At 41.1% G+C, this 17,151-nt stretch overlaps 1 non-coding gene across 1 annotated transcript; it reads left to right on the top strand.

Moving 5' to 3' along the window:
• Positions 1-16,805: 16,805 nt before the first annotated feature.
• LOC119053808 (U6 spliceosomal RNA) lies at positions 16,806-16,912 on the top strand. Its single transcript, XR_005083379.2, has one exon. It is a non-coding gene; the product is annotated as a U6 spliceosomal RNA (small nuclear RNA).
• Positions 16,913-17,151: the final 239 nt, after the last annotated feature.

Below are 17,151 nucleotides of genomic sequence, written 5' to 3'. Positions count from 1 at the left end.
TAGATTAACTTGAGAAAATTTATATATTTACAATATTGAATTGTCTAGTAGGAATTTCTTCTTTTAAGTATATTTTATTGATTATGCTATTATACTTGTCCCAATGTTTCCCCTTTGCCCCCCTCCACCCTGAACCCTGCTTCTCTCCAGCAATAAACTCCCTGAGTTCATGTCCGTGAGTTGTGCATACAGGTTCTTTGGCTTCTCCACTTCCTATATTATTCTGAACCTTCCCCTGTCTATTTTGTACCTACCATTTATGCTTCTTAATCCCTGCACCTTATCCTCCATTCTCTCCCATCCCCTCCCAGCTATTAACTTTCCAAATATCTCCATACCTATGATTCTGTTCTTGTTCCAGTTTTTTGCTTAGTTTGATTTTCTTTTTGTTTTTTAGATTCAGTTGTTGATAGTTCTGACTTGGCTGTTATTTTAATAATCATAGTTTTGATCTTTTTCTTTTTTAAATCTATTTTATTGATTATGTTATTACAGTTGTCCCATTTCCTCCCCTTCACTCCCCTCCACCCTGCACTCCCCTCCCACCCACATTCCTCCCCTTTAGTTCATGTCCATGTGTCATAAGTTCTTTAGCTTCTACATTTCCCATACTATTCTTGCCCTCCCCCTGTCTGTTTTCTACCTACTGTCTATGCTCCTTATTCTCTGTACCTTCTCCCCCCTCTTTCCTCCTCCCACTCCGCTGGGAGGTTGCTAATCCTCCATGCGATCTCCATTTCTGTGGTTCTGTTCCTGTTCTAGTTATTTGCTTAGTTTGCTTTTTGTTTAGATATGGTTTTTAATATCTGTGAGTTTGCCGTCTTTTTACTGTTCATATTTTTTATCTTCTTTATCTTAGCTAAGTCCCTTTAACATTTCATATAATAAGGGCTTGGTGATGATGAACTCCTTCAACTTGACCTTATCAGAAAAGCACTTTAACTGCCCTTCCATTCTAAATGAAAGCTTTGCTGGATACAGTAATCTTGGATGTAGGTCCTTGTCTCTCATGACTTGGAATACTTCTTTCCAGCCCCTTCTTGCCTATAAGGTCTCTTTTGAGAAATCCACTGACAGTCTGATGGGAACTCCTTTGTAGGTGACTGTCCCCTTAGCTCTTGCTTCTTCTAGAATTCTCTCCATTTTAATCTTGGCTAATGTAATGCTGATGTGCCTTGGTGTGTTCCTCCTTGGGTCCACCTTCTTTGGGACTCTCTGAGCTTCCTGGTCTTCCTGGAAGTCTATTTCCTTTGCCAGATTGGGGAAGTTCTCCTTTATTATTTGTTCAAATGAGTTTTCCACTCGTGTCTCTTCCTCTTCCCCTTCCGGTACCCCTGTAATTCAAATGCTGGAATGTTTAAAGATGTCCTGAAGGTTCCTAAGCCTCTTCTCATTTGTTTTTAATTCTTGTTTCTTCATTCTTTTCTGTTTGGTTGTTTCTTTCTTCCTTCTGGTCCACTTCATTGATTTGAGTCCCAGTTTCCTTTCCATCAGTATTGGTTTTCTCTGCATTTCCCTTCATTTCAATTAGTTTAGCCTTCATTTGTTCCTCTAATTTGTGACTAAAATCAACCAGTTCTGTGAGCATCCTGATCACCAGTGTTTTGAACTGTGCATCTAATAGGTTGACTATTTCTTGGTCACTTAAAAGTATTGGCTCTAGGGCTTTGATCTGTTCTTCAGTTTAAGCCATTTTGGGGGGGGTCTGGTTGCACGAGTTACATTTACTGAGGGGCAGAGCCTTTGGTGTTCACCAGGGCTGGGCAACCCAGTGGCTGGGTTGTGACGTTGTATGTGGGGGCGGGGTCAGAGAGGGAGCAATGGCGCTTGCTCCACTCTCGTATTTCAGTCCCTTCGGCTGCTTCCCACAAGCAAATTGTGTCCTTCTGGTGCTGGTTCCCAGGTGGGTGTGCTTGTGTTCGTTTTAGGACCCTGTGAGTCTCTCCAACAAACTCTCCTGTGAGGCTGGGAGTTTCTTCTTCTGTCACCTCAACCCCCACAAGTTTTTTCAATCAGTGCTTTTAGGCTTTATTTCCTGGCCCTGGGGCCCTGGGTTGTGTGGTGTGTCTCACTGCATATTTTCGCCTGGTTTATCTGCATACGAATATGTGACCACGGTCAGCCAGTGGCCTTGCACACCTCACTGTGCCTGCCCATTGCCACCCCATGCCCGGGGTCTGCCAACCACCACTTTTTCCTGGCCACCTCTCCCCGGCCGCTGACTCCACCCCTCTTACTAGGCTGGATGAATGGTTGTCGGACTACTATACAGTTCAATTTTCTGTCAGATCTGGTTGTTTTTGTTTCTGAGTTTTTGTTGGCCTTAATTTTGGTTGTGCGAGGAGGCACAGTGTGTCTATCTATGCACACATCTTGGTCAGAAGTCTGATCTTTTTTTAAAATAAGTCCCTTTAATATTTTGTATAATAAGGGCTTGGTGATGATATATTCCTTTAGCTTTACCTTGTTTGGGAAGCACTTTATCTGCCCTTCCATTCTAAATGACAGCTTTGCTAGATAGAGTAGTCTTGCTGGCAGGTCCTTGCTTTTCATCACTTTCAGTACTTCTTGTCAGCCCCTTCTTGCCTTAAGGTTTCTTTGGAGAAATCGGCGGATAGACCTATGGGAACTACTTTGTAGGTGACTTTCTTCTCTTGCTGCTTTTAAGATTCTCTCTTTATTTTTAATCTTTGCCATATTAATTATGATATGTCTTGGTGTGGTCCTCTTTGGGTCCATTTTGTTTGGGAATCTCTGTGCTTCCTAGACTTGTATATCTATTTCCTTTTCCAAATTAGGGAAGTTTTCTTTCATTATTTTTTCAAGTAAGTTTTTAATTTGTTGCTCTTCCTCTTTTCCTTCTGGCATCCCTATGATTTGGATGTTGGCATGTTTAGAGATGTCCGAGAGTCTTCTTATTCTCTCCTCATTTTTTTGTTTTGTTTTGTTTGAATTCTTTCTGCACTGGCTGTTTATTTCTTCCTTATGCTCCAAATTGTTGATTTGAACCCTGGCTTCCTTCCCTTCTCTGTTGGTTCCCTGTGGATTTTTTTCCTTTAAGTTTTTTTTTTTTTTTTTTTTTTTTAGACAGAGGGGAAAGGTGGGAGAAAGAGAGAAACATCAATGTGTAGTTGCTTCTTGCGCCCCCTGTGGGGGTCCCGGCCCACAACCCAGGCACGTTCCCTAGACCGGGAACCAAACCAGCAACCCTCTGGCTCACAGGCCAGTGCTCAGTCCACAGAATCATACAAGCTGGGGCTGGATTTTTCTTTATTTCACTTACCGTAGCCTTCATATCTTCTATTACACGTTTGCCATACTCAGTGAGTTCCCTGAGCGTCCTTATCACTGGTGTTTTGAACTCTGCATCTGCTAGGTTGGCCATCTCCATTTTGCTTAGTTCTTTTTCCGGAGTTTTCTTCTGTTCTTTCACTTGGGCCATATTTCTTTGCCTCCTCAATGAGGCAGCCTCCCTGTGTTTCTGTGTATTAAATAGAGCTGCTTTGACTTCCAATCTTGGCATACCTGTTACTTTGTAAGGGGCAGAGCCTTAGGTATTTGCCAGGGCTGGGCAACCCACTTAGCCACTTTGTGGCACTGTATGTGGGGGAGGGGTCAGAGAGAGAACAGTGCTGCTTGCTTGGCCCTCAGCCCATTTCTATTCGCTTCCCCCACTTCTGGTATTTGACTGCCCTGGTGCTGAATCCCAGAGTGGGTGGGTTTGTGTACATTCTAGGATCATGGGGGTCCTTTAAATGGACTCTCCTGAGAGACCAGCAGTTTCTTCTGCCCCTCCAGCCTTCACTGGTTTTTACATCCAGAAATTATTAGGCTTTATCTTCCCAGTACTGGAACCCTGGGCTGCATGGTTTATCCTGGGGCTGGGACCACTCACTGCTCAGGTGTCCCTCCCAGTTCTTATCTACCACATATGACTGTGGGACCACCAGTTCCACCACCTGCCACTGCCTCGCTGCCACCACGCTGCGTCCTCTCCACCCCCACTCCCTGTCTCCGCCCCTCCCACCCGTCTGGGTAAATGTTTCTTCTTTAAATCCTTGGTTGTCTGACTTCCATACAGTTTGATTTCCTGGCAGTTCTGGCTGTGTTTAGTTTTGATGTTAGTTATGATCACATGTGTACCTACTCCTCCATCTTGGCTGGACTCTAATAGGAATTTCTTAAAATATTGAATTTATTTATTTAAAGGAAAAGGTTTATATTTCCACTTCTTTAAGTCCTTTCTCTATCCTTCAGTAAGTAAACCACCATAGGCTTATTATGAGGTATTACATGATTTTGCTGCAATTGTGAATGGGGTTTCTTTTTCCTCCAATATAATTTTGATTTGAACATTCCTGGTAAACAGAGCTGCTCTTTATCTTGTGCATTGTTCTCATACCCCACCATTGTTACTTGAAGGTACAGCCTATATCCATACTAAGAAATGCAGACTTTTTTCCGTTACATAGAGAGTTCTCAGCTCCTTTTGTTCACCAGGGAGATAGTATTTTAAATTATTGTTCGGAATAATTTCAGGGTTTTTTCCTGGTTTCTCATGATGCCCAAAGGCCTACTGGTACAAAAGAAATCAGACCTATTCCAGTCTGACCAGAAAGCAGAATCTGCTACCTCTGGGGCCCTTTTATACACACTAAGGCCCAACTACACTGTGAAATAAACTCTCCTCTTTATTTCAGTCCAGATTTTTGGCATGCAGTCTCTCATCTCCTCATTTTTACAAGTGTAAAGGAGGCCTTGAGAAGATTTATTACACCTGTGTTCAAAGTAAGCTCTGGGGGTATGGTAAAATTGTAATTTAAGCTACAGAAATTTCCTGCTGTATCTACTTTCAATGGGCTTTTTAAAAATCAAAGATAATTAACAAACAATAAAAACTGTAATCTTAGATATTAGTTCAAAAGTATAAATGAGTTTTAAAATTATATATACCTGTGCAACCACCACCCAAAACAAGATAGAGAATCGATGGGCCTTTTTTATTTTTTCAATTATTTTTCAGCAGCAGTTTACATTCAGTGTTATTCTGTCAGTGGGCCTTTTAAAAACACCATTCACTCAAAGATAAGCATGGCTCTCGATGTCAGACCCTTATGCAGAATTCCCCCCTGCTACTCCAAACTATCCCCCCTCCCTTCCCCTGCTTGCCGCTCTCCATTGCCACTGACACCCCTTTCACAGCACACCTCATCTTCCGAATTTCCCTCCCCCTCTCTCACCCTGACTGGGTTGGATGAGCTCTGTTGGCTGGCGTCTTGGTCCGCTTCTTCAGACAGGACTTGGCTGTTCTCTCTTGGGCTCTGCAGAATTTTCTGCAGCCCCGAGTTATCCCTGCCTTTTGGCCAGGCCACATCTTCCTGCTGGGCCAACCTCTCCGCCCCCCCAACCCCAGCCCTCCGCCCACTGGGGCTTGGTGGTTGTAGGACAGAGTGTCTGGGCGCCGGGTAGTAATCAACAGAGATAATCAAGCCATCTGAAGTAGCTAATAACCTCCTTCACCTTCACGACATACATTTTTCTTTCCAATTGTCGTAGGACAAGACTATCCACAATGTTAGAAGTAAATTAAAGGAATAAATTTCAAGTCACTTCTATAGTTGTAGAAGTGTAAAAGCATATCCTTCATCTCCTATTATGGCTGGGAAGAAAATTCCCTGCAAAGACTTTTCTGGTTTTGGAAGAGAGCTGGCTACCAGTTTCAATATATTGCGTAAATTTTTTTTTTTGTCTTTTTTATTTCGAGTTTTCCCACCAATGAGGATGTCCTAGCCCAGTCTTGGTTCTACATTCTCATCCACCATTTTCCATAGAAGTAGAGGACAGGAAAAAGTAATATGCACAGATCCAGAGTTTTAAATTTTTAATGCTGGAAAGTTTTCACTGTTTATGATTTTTTTCACTCTTCAGTGACACTAGTCCACAAAATGGGCAGATTAAGTTGTAATCTTCATTAATTTCCTCTTTCTATTTTTAAATGCAGATTCAAGTCAGTAGTGAATTATTTTATCCCAAGTTAGGGGCTATGCAAAAGACAAAACCACAAGGCTGAAATGGTGCACACTGTAGGCAATTTACTTCTAGAAATTATCTGCAGAAGTGGATTGTCATTTAACAATATAAAAAGAAAAGCAGTTACATTTTTATGTTTAATGTATTATTTTACTTTGTGCACTATTAAATATTATATATAAAGAAAACTTACATTTCTGAGTTAGATCTGGCTGCCAAAATAACATTAAAATGTATTTTGAAAATCCAAGTAAAAACGTTGGGTATTACTCTTGTCCTGTGGCCAGCATGGACCATGGACCATCTTGTCCCTAATAAATTGTCAAGATGGCACATCTCATCAAATCATTTTATGAATTAAAATGTTCTAACAGGGCCCTGGCTGGCCAGCTCAGTTGACTGGAGCATCAATTCCCAATGCCAGTTCAATCTGGTCGGGACACATGCAAGAATCAACCAATGAATACATGAAGAAGTGCATTGTGTGTGTGTGTGTGTGTGTGTGTGTGTGTGTGTGTGTCTCTCTCTCTCTCTCTCTTTCTCTCTCAGAAATAAATAAAAATTTAGCCCTGGCTGGTATGGCTCAGTGGATTGAGTGCCAGCCTGCAAAGCAAAGGGTCACTTGTTTGATTCTCAGTCAGGGCATATACCTGGGTTGCTGGCCATGTCCCCAGTGGGGGGCACACCAGAGGCTACTACACATTGATGTTTCTCTCCCTCTTTTTCTCTTTCCCTTATCCTCTAAAAATAAATAAATAAATCTTTAAAAAATATTCAAAAGATGATGTCTCTCTTTAAAAAAATTTTTTTAATATTCTAATAGCTTCCAGCCCTGCTTAGGGAAAGTCTTGAATTTATCTTCTGGATTATCTTACATGTCTCTATGAAAGTCATTTTTTTTAAAGTTTGAAAACTTTAAAGCCCTATGGAAAATTTCACTTAGAGGGAAAAGTTTTAAAATCTGAACTACCCGAAGTGCGTTACAGACATCATGACCTATATCTCCTAAGAACAGGAGCATTCTCTCACATAACCATAATTTCATTGTCAAATTCAGGAAACTTAATATTCCCACAATACAGTTATCAAATATGTAGTCTGATGCAGACAGCTGCTTGCAGTGCCCGCGGAGTCATGGATGAGACATGAGACAAATTCACAGGGACTACCGAGTCCTGTGGAGGAAAAGGGACGGCATGGCTACTCCCTCAAGGGAGGAGCGCCTCAGAACAGCCTGGCCACCCTCTCAAGGGAATAGCATGCTGACCCTCTTCTATGTGTGCATGTATGCATGTATGTATGGTGGATGAGATTAATTATGGATTATTTGTTTCTTATGTTCTGTAGTGGGATGTACTTCTTTACAGTCTGTTTTTATTTTGATGCTAAGATTATCTCAGATTTGACTAGTGGGGGCCACCTCATACTGGCTATTGTGTCCTTTCGACATGTCCCTACCAGTATTTTAGTACTTTCTTATTTCCTGGCACAGGGTGTTCCAGATCTAGTTTGTCCTTTCCCTGCCCTGCCCAGGAGTCAGCTATTTTTCCAGGAAGGCCCAGCGCCTTTCAGTGGGGAACGGTATTTAAAAAGCATACAAGGCCTCCAGGACTTGGCTCTGGTCTCATCTATGACATCTCCTGTGATTCCTTTACTACCTCATGTGCTCAAACACATATGCTCCCAGGGCCCCCGGAGTGCTGTCTTCCTCCACACGCTTGCCTGTTCCTGGATGCCCTCACCACTGTTTTTCTGTGGGCCTCATTCTACTCTTTTTTCACAGCCATTCAAGTATTAACTGATGCGTGGTCTTATCTCGCCACCCCAGAATCGCACTCTGAGTGGTGCTCCTGGCACCACCTCCTCCTCAACTCTTCTCACATGCTAGGAAATAACACCTCCTTGTTTTAACCTCTGTTTGCCCTCTTACCAGTATGAATGAACGTATTTGCTAAGTTTTTGAGAAACAAAATTATGTTATCCAAGATAACATGAGAAATATGATTATAAAACAATGAGGTTGATGTTCTGTGTTGTACTACATTTTTATGCGAATCTTCTATAACCAATTAGAATCTAATAATGCAGAGACAGTTATAGCGCAATGACAATTTAGGATGATTATTCATTATAAAAATAACTGCATTTGTTTGTTAACTAGATAGTACATGGACATGTTTTAAAATTCAAAAGTGCCAAGTGATGTATATTAAAGCACCTCCATCTCACCCCAGCCAGTGTGTCTCAGTGGTTGGGCATCATCCCACAAACTGAAAAGTCACTGGTCCAATTCCCCAGTCAGGGCACATGCCTGGGGCACAGGTTCAGTCCCCTGGAGCACGTGCAGAAGGCAGTAATCAAGGTTTCTCTCTCACACTGATGCTCCTTGCCCTCCCTTCCTCCCTCCCTTACCCTTTTTCTAAAAAAATTAAATTTAATTTAAAAATGAAATTAAATAAATAAAAATCCATCTGATTGGTGTTCCCAAATCATCCACTTGCCCGCCTTTAGGTAAACAATGTTTTCAGTATTTCATGTATCCAGATATAGTATACAAGCATATATATTATTATATACCCTGTGTGTGGCTCACTTTTCTATCTTAAAAGACCTAAAAAAGAACTTACAACAGTCCTGGCTGGTGTAGTTCAGTGGATTGAGTATGGGCTTGTGAACCAAAGGGTTGCTTGTTTGATTCCTGGTGGGGCACATGCGTAGCTTGCAGGCCAGGTCCCCAGTAGAGGACACATGAAAGGCAACCACACATTGATGTTTCTCCCCTTCTCTTTCTCCTTTCCTTCCACTCTCTCTGAAAATAAATAAGGAAAACGTTTAAAAAAAACCAACAGAATGACTTTCTAAAAGACATATGTGTGATTACAATGAAGCCCATAGATTTTAAGTTAATATTCAAATAATTTCTCAATACTAGGACACAGGGTACATTATTTTTTAAAAAAGACAGAAAGATGCTAAAATTATTTATCCATAGTCACAGCTCTCTCAACCAGAATTTCTCTGGTGCTACATATTTTTTCCCTAATTTCACAGTATGCATGAATAATTTTTTCCAATGCATTTTTTAAGTGTTTGCTTTTTATCCAACAGTTTCATAATTAATTCCCAGGAGGCCTTCATGCTTACCAATAAATACAGACACGAGCAACAAAATATCAAAATCTGAGCTTTCAGCCTAGAAAAAAAGGAGAAGAAAGATACTGATTTATGCAGAAAGATGATTGTCATGCTTAGGAGAGCTGTGTGCATCTTGCTTGAAAATATGAGGCTATTCTTTATTTACATCAAGCCAGTAAATACACTCACTTATGGCTTTTTAAGGCCTAGAAGACAAAATCTGAAAATGTGAGTGATTAAATGCTGTTCTCAGAGTGAAGTTAAATAACAGAGTTGGAATTATTTCTAAAGAAACCTTAAAAATATTCTGAGGGCTTACCTCTTTAAAAATGGCATAGTTAGAAGATTGACTTAATATTTAAAATGATTTTCTAGAAACAAGTTTCAATTCCATAAGAGCTTTGATTAAATACCTCATCATGGTGAATAAAGCTAATTACACCTGTGGTCTTTGGGAGCCACTTTTAAAAACTCATGTGCAGCCCTGGCAGGGTAGCTCAGCTGGTTGGAGCGTGGTTTCAATATGCCAGGGTTGCAGTTTGATCCCTATTCAGGGCACATACAAAAATCTACCAGTGAATGCATAAATAAATAAATGGAACAACAAATGTATCTCTCTCCCTTCTTCTCTCTAAAATCAATAAGTAATTTAAAAAATTTTTTAAATCATGAGCATACCCTCAAGCACTTCGGTCTAGTGCGTTTTCCTCCAAGTCCTCTTCAAGGGTTTCTACACCTTGCAGAGGGCTCTCGATTATCTACTACCCTATTTTGTCAGCTACCCTGATGTTCTTCCTACCTTCCCCAAATATATTCTGAATGATTGAAGGCAGAAGTTCTCCTTTATCTGTCCTTTAAATATTTATTTATTTATTTATTTATTTTTTAGAGAGAGCAGAAGGGAGGAAGAAGGAAGGAGAGAAACTTCACTGTGTGAAAGAAACATTGACCGGTTGGCTCTCTTATGCCCCAGCTGGGGACCTGGCCTGGACCCCAGGCATGTGCCCTTACCCGGAACCCAATCAGTGACCCTTCAGTTCCCTGGCCAGTGCTCAATCCACTGAGGCACACCCACCAGGGCTATCTATCCTTTATTTATTTTTTATTTTTATTTTTAAAAAGATTTGTGATTTTTTAAAGATTTTATTTATTTATTTTTAGACAGAGGGGTAAAGAGGGAGAGAGAAACATCAATGTCTGGTTGTCTCTCGTGTGTCCCCTACTGGGGACCTGGCCAACAACCCAGACCTGATTGGGAACCAAACCAGTGACCCTTTAGTTTGCAGGCTGGTGCTCAATCCACTGAGCTACACCAGTCAGGTTTACCTGTCCTTTAACTGTCCCACATTCTAACACATAATAGGCACTGGAAAATATCCTTCCCTTGATTATCAGGCCATATCATCTATAAGGCAGATCCTGAAGAAGAAAGATGTCCCCTGTTATCATTCTAGGTGGGAACTGAACTGGAGCTTAGTAAGCCTATATGTATTAGTTTTGCAGGGATAATTTACATGTATATATGTAAAATTATTAACTGCCTTCTCTTTCAACATTTAGGCTGTAAAGGCAATTATTGGATAGTAGTGTAAGGCACAAACCAATTAATACATAACAAAACAGACTATGTTATACACACACACACACACACACACTGTATATTGCCATGTATAATGTGCTCCCATGTATAATGGGCACCCACGTTTTTGGCCCAAACTGTCAGTAAAAAAAATATTTTGTTTTAATTTTTTATTCAATTTTTATTTATTTATATTTAGAAGCAAAAGTAATGATCATATTCCAGGGTATTATTTTGCATACAGATATTGTTATGCTTTCTAGAGTTATACCTTTAATGCATAAGCATAAATAAAATAATTAAAAACATTTATATAGATACAGAATTAGCACTACCCATGTATAATGCACATACTTATTTTTCCCTCAACAATTTGGACCAACCCTGGCTGGTGTAGCTCAGTGGATTGAGTGCATGCTTGTGAACCATAGGATCCTGGTTCAATTCCCAGTCAGGGCACATTCCTAGGTTGCAGGCCAATTCCCAGCAGGGGATGCGCAACCACACATTGGTATTTCTCTCCCTCTCTCCTTCCCTTCCCCTCTAAACATAAATAAATAAAAAATCTTTACAAATTTTTGACTAAAGTGTGCATCACACACAGCAAAATTCAGTGTGGTGCGTGTGTATATATATATATATATCTGTTCAGAAAGTATCCAGCCATGTAACATGAAAAATAGAGCCCTGGCTGTTGTGGCTCAGTGGACTTAGTGTCGGCCTGTGAACCCAAAGGTCGCTGGTTCCATTTTAAGTCAGGGCATATGCCTGAGTTTTGGGCCAGGTCCTCAGTTGGAGACAAGTGAGAGGCATCTTTCCACATCAATGTTTCTCTCCCTCTCTTTCTCCCTCCTTTACCCTCTCTCTAAAAATAAATAACATCTTTTAAAAAACACAACAGCAAAAAAAGAAAAATAGAGACATTTATTGAAGAAGATACATTGTACATAGGACAATGATGCCTCAGTCTCCTTCAAAGCAAGCACCTTGAGATCTCACAGAGTTCTAATCGCCATCAGCTGCCCTGTTGTATTTTCCTAAACCTCAGCGAGAATCTGAAATCGTTTCCCTTTCACAGGTGATTTTAGTTTTGGGAAAAGCCAGAAGGCAAAGGGCACCAAATCTAGGCTGTAGGGGACTAAGTCACCTGGGTAGTTTGATGTTTCACCAAAAAAAACTGCAGGAGATGTGATCATGAACAGGTGTATTGTCTTGATGAAGCTGCCAATCCCCAGCTGCCCATAGCTGTGGCCTTCTGCATCATCTGGTAGTTTCCATGAGGGAATGTTCAAGCTGAATGCAAAATCTGATGTACATATGTTGTTCTACTTGCTCAGTCAGGTTGAATGCAACAGCCACACAGTGCACATGCTCACTCAATGGCATCTACCACCTTCACTGACTAGTGCAGTGAAGTCATCGTTGTTCACACATGCGCATTCCAGTCCACTCTCCTTGGCTGCCAGGTTACACTGATGTCATGCAAACTGTTCTTGTTATTATTAACAATGGCTGGCCTTTTTCCAGACATCTCATACGTAGGTACCTTAAGCAATTTATACTTAAACATAATTAATTCATCCATTCTCCTGGTGATGGACATTTAGGCTGTTTCCAATTAATAGCTATGATGAACAATGTTGCTATAGACACTTTTTGTGCATTTCATCTGGTTTATATAATACTGACTCCAGAGCCATACGTGTTTTCAGTTTTACTAGATATTGACAAATTATTCTCCAAATTCTCCAATTTGTCCACTCTACATCAAACTAGAAAGCTTCCACGCAGCAAAGGAAAGCATTAACAAAATAAAAGGCAATCTAAGGAATTGGAGAAAATATTTGCAAATCATGTATCTGAAAAGGGATTAACATCCAAGATGTGTAGGACTCATACAACTCATCATCAAACAGTATGATTAAAAAATGGGCAGAGGGTCTGAATAGACATTTTTCCAGAAGAGACCTACAGATGATTCACTGGTAGGTGAAAAGGTGCTCAGCCTCATTAATCATCAGGGAAATGCAAATCAAAACCACAGTGAACTATTGCCTTACACCTGTTAGGATGGCTATTGTCAAAAAGATGGCAAGGATGTGAAGAAAAGGGAACCATTGGGCACTGTTGGTGGGAATGTAAATTAGTGCAGCCACTGTCAAAAACAATATGGAAATTCCTCAGAAAATTAAAAATAGAACTACCATATGATCCAGCAATTCCACTTCTGGGTATTTAGCCAAAGGAAACAAACAAACAAAAAAACTAACTCAAAAAGGTACCTGCACCCCAGTGTTCACTGCAGCATTATTTACAATAGCCAATACATGGAAACAACCAAAGTGTCCACTGATAGGCGAACTGATAAAGAAGATGTGCTATATACGATTGAATATTATTTAGCCATAAAAAAAGAAATATGGACTTCCGCCAAGATGGAGGATTAAGGTGGATGTGCCTGCCTCCTCTCACAACCAAGTTTAAGGACAACTAAATATTAGCATCAGAAAACACAACCAGAACACGGAAAACTGAACTTTTCGGAAGTCCGCAAACAACAAATTCTTCGGCCCGGCCGGTAAGGGGCGAAACCGGCGGCGGGTGAGGAGTTACAAAGGAGAACTCGATTGACCCGGGCGCGGGCGCGGAATCCAGACGCGCGACTTTTCGGAAGCCCGCAAACAACAAATTCTTCGGCCCGGCCGGTAAGGGGCGAAACCAGCGGCGGGTGAGGAGTTACAAAGGAGAACTTGATCGACCCGGGCGCGGGCGCGGAATCCAGTCGCGCGAATCCAGTCGCACGGGTTCCAAACCCAGGATTGGACCTAGTGAGCAGCCCACCGGGTGAGCGACTACGGAGGAGTCAGTGGGGAGGCGGTGGCAGCGAGTTGACTGTGGGTGCCCGGTTACGCGCGGGTGAGGGAGTGAGCGGGGGACCTGCGGCGGCGCCATTTTCCCCGCTCTGACCACGCCCCCACATACAGCGTCACAACCCAGCGACCTGGGACTCCAAGGCGCCGCTTCTCTCACTTAAAGGGCCAGAACAGACCAAAAATGTCGCAGGGGGTCCTCAAAGTCCCGGAGATAAATCTAAGTGACGAAGAAATAGCAAAACTCTCAGACGCACAGTTTAAAACACTGGTCGTCAGCTTCCTCACAGATCTGGTGGACTATAGCCACAAATTAGAGAAACATATGAAGGCTAAATTAAGGGAAATGAATGGAATTCCACAGGAAACCCATAGAGATGAAAAAAAACTGGGACTCAACTCAATGGAGTGAACCAGAAGGAAGAAAAAATGATCAATCAGAAAGGAATGAAGAAATAAGAATTCAGAAAAATGAGGAGAAGCTTAGGAACTTCCAGGACATCTATAAACGCTCCAATATCCGAATTATAGGGGTACCAGAAGGGGGAAAGACACAACCACCAGTGGAAAAACTATTTGAACAAATAATAAAAGAAAATTTCCCCAATCTGGCAAAGGAAACAGACTTCCAAGAAATCCAAGAAGCCCAGAGAGTACCAAAAAAGTTGGACTCAAGAAGGAACACACCAAGGCATATCATAATTACATTAGCCAAAATTAAAACGAAGGAGAGAATCCTGGAAGCAGCAAGAGCTAAGGGGACAATCACCTACAAAGGAGTCCCCATCAGGCTGTCAGCAGATTTCTCAAAAGAGACCTTACAGGCAAGAAGGGGCTGGAAAGAAATATTCCAAGCCATGAAAACTAAAGACCTACAACCAAGATTGCTCTACCCAGCAAAACTTTCATTTAGAATGGAAGGACAGATAAGGTGCTTCTCAGATAAGACCAAATTCAAGGAGTTCATCATCACCAAGCCCTTATTATATGAAATGTTAAAGGGACTTATCTAAGAAAAAGAAGTTAAAGAAACATGAACAGTGAAAGGACAACAAGCTCACAGTTATCAACAACCACACCTAAAACGAAAGCAAACTAAAAGGACAGCTAGATTAGGAGTGGAAACATAGAAATGAAGATCTCAAGTAGGGTTAGCAACAGGGGAGTGGGAGGAGAAGACGGGGAGAGAAGGTACAGAAAACAAGTAGCATAGACAGTAGATAGAAAATAGATGGGGGGGCAAGAATAGTATGGGAAATACAGAACCTAAAGGACTTGAGACACATGGACATAAGCTAAAGGGGGGGTAATGGGGGGATTGGGGGGGCAGGGTGGAGGGGAATGAAGGGGGGAATAGAACAACTGTAACAGCATAAACAATTCAAAAAAATAAATAAATTTATTTAATTAAAAAAAAATATGGCCATTTAAGACAGAATGGCTGGAACTTGGGGTCATTGTGCTAAGTTAATAAATCAGAACAAGAAAGGTAAATACTCTGACTTCGCTTATATGTGAACAGTAAAGAAAAAAAATAGAACTCAGAGATTCAGAGAATAGATTGGTGGTTGCTAGAAGATGGGTGGGATTGGGGTGAATAGGTGAAGGTGGTAAAAAAATACTAGCACCCAGTTACAAAATAAAGCAGGGGTGTCAAACTCATTTTCACCAGGGGCCACATCAGCCTTGCAGTTGCCTCCAAAGGGCCGAATGTAATTTTAGGACTGTATAAATGCAACTACTCCTTAACAGTTAAGCACTGCCACTGGGTAGAAACAGGGTAGCGGGCCAGATTTGACCTGTGGGCCTTGTGTTTGCCACCTGTAAAATAAAGAATTCAGCCCTGGCTGGGTGGCTCAGTTGATTGGAGTGTTGTTCCAATGTGCCCCAGCTTTGGGTTCCATCCCCTGCCAGGGCACACGCAAGAGTCCACCAATGAGTGCATGGATGGATGGATGAGTGGAACAGCGTGTTGGTGCTTCTCTCTCACTTCCTCCCTCCCTCTCTGTCTAGAATCAATCAATGAAGAAAGAGAAAAACAGAAATCACGGCAATGTAATTATAGCATGGTGATGTGGAGAAGAAAGAAACTTTCCTCTATCCTCAAAATTCTTTGGCTGGTCTAATAATAATTAAATAGACATGAAAGAGTTTAGCAAGTGAAAATTACCAAATTTAATACGTATGTATGAGGACTCTGCATCCATTAGAGAATCAGACTCCACAGCACTACAGGTTCAAAACAGAAAGGTATTGGGGTATGTAACACATCCTAAGACATCCTGAGCGAGGGATGAAGGACGTTGCCTTGGGAGCTTTGAAGTATCATTGCAGGATGATTAAAAAAAGCAGATATTTAGTAAATAGTTTTCATGCCTTACAGATAAGTCAAAAGAGGTTATCTCTGATCATCTCTTATGGGCAAGGCCCCTAATTCCAATTCTTCTAGGTTGTTAAGGAAAGGGCCTAACTTTCTCTTGAGCTCCTGGCTGAAGTTGCCTTTAGCTCAGAACAGCCCCCACACCACATGTGCACATACTGGGGTGGCTCATATGAACCCCCACAGCAACTAACTGGTCAATAATACTCTACTGCATCTTTGAAAGTTGCTAAGACAGCAAATCTTTAAAGTTCTCATCACAGGAAAAAAAATTGGGACTATATGTGGTGATGGATGTTTAATTACTTCTTGTGGTGATCATTTTGTAATATATACATTTATAAAATTATTATGTTGTCCATCTGAAACTAATGTAATGTTACATGTCAGTTACAGCTGTCAACATGAGAAATGTCCAAACCTGTAGAGCATTTTTGTACGAGTTTATTTGATCTAAATTGACAACATGCCAGGCAGCAAGATCTCAAATGCTCTGGAGAACACTTTTGCAGCAGCAGGTCTTGAATTACAGGGTCGTTAACAAGATTATCTGCTTTCTTAAGGGAATCCTTTTAGAGAAGGATTATCTGCTTTCTTACACTTATTTCAAAGGTATATTAATTAACCTAGATCAAAAACAATGAAGAGGGCTTGCTTAATGCAAAGACAAACCTTTTACTAAAAAATTATAGGCCTGGGGCATGTCTACCCTCCAAAACCCACCCACTGGTGAATTTATGATCAGATTACCCTGTGAGGTTACTTTCCATAGACCCCCTTTTCCTTCCACATATCTCAATTTAAAAAGTTAGTGCTTGCTTTGGCAGCACATATAATAAAATTAGAACGATAGAGAGAGGATTAGTATGGCCCTTGTGCAAGGATGACACACAAATTCGTGGAGTGAAAAAAATATGATGCTCTCACCATGAGTGTATGAGAATACCCATGACTAGATCAGTGATTTGCACCCTTTTTCACCTCATGGCACACACAAGCTAATTACTAAAATTTGGTGACACACCAAAAAATATATTTTTTGTCAATCTGAGAAAAAATAGGTATAATTTTGATTGACTTGCCCCAGATGGCTATTCTGTTGGCTGTCACTTTTTAATTTGACAGTCTAAGGGAAAAGAGGTCAGTGCCCCTGTATA

This window comes from Artibeus jamaicensis, unplaced genomic scaffold (genome assembly GCF_021234435.1).
Source record: "Artibeus jamaicensis isolate MK-2021 breed Jamaican fruit bat unplaced genomic scaffold, CSHL_Jam_final scaffold_1964, whole genome shotgun sequence".
In the NCBI taxonomy this organism is placed as follows: domain Eukaryota; kingdom Metazoa; phylum Chordata; class Mammalia; order Chiroptera; family Phyllostomidae; genus Artibeus; species Artibeus jamaicensis.
The sequence above is the reverse complement of the archived record's forward strand: the minus strand, read 5'-3'. Positions and strand labels throughout refer to the sequence as shown.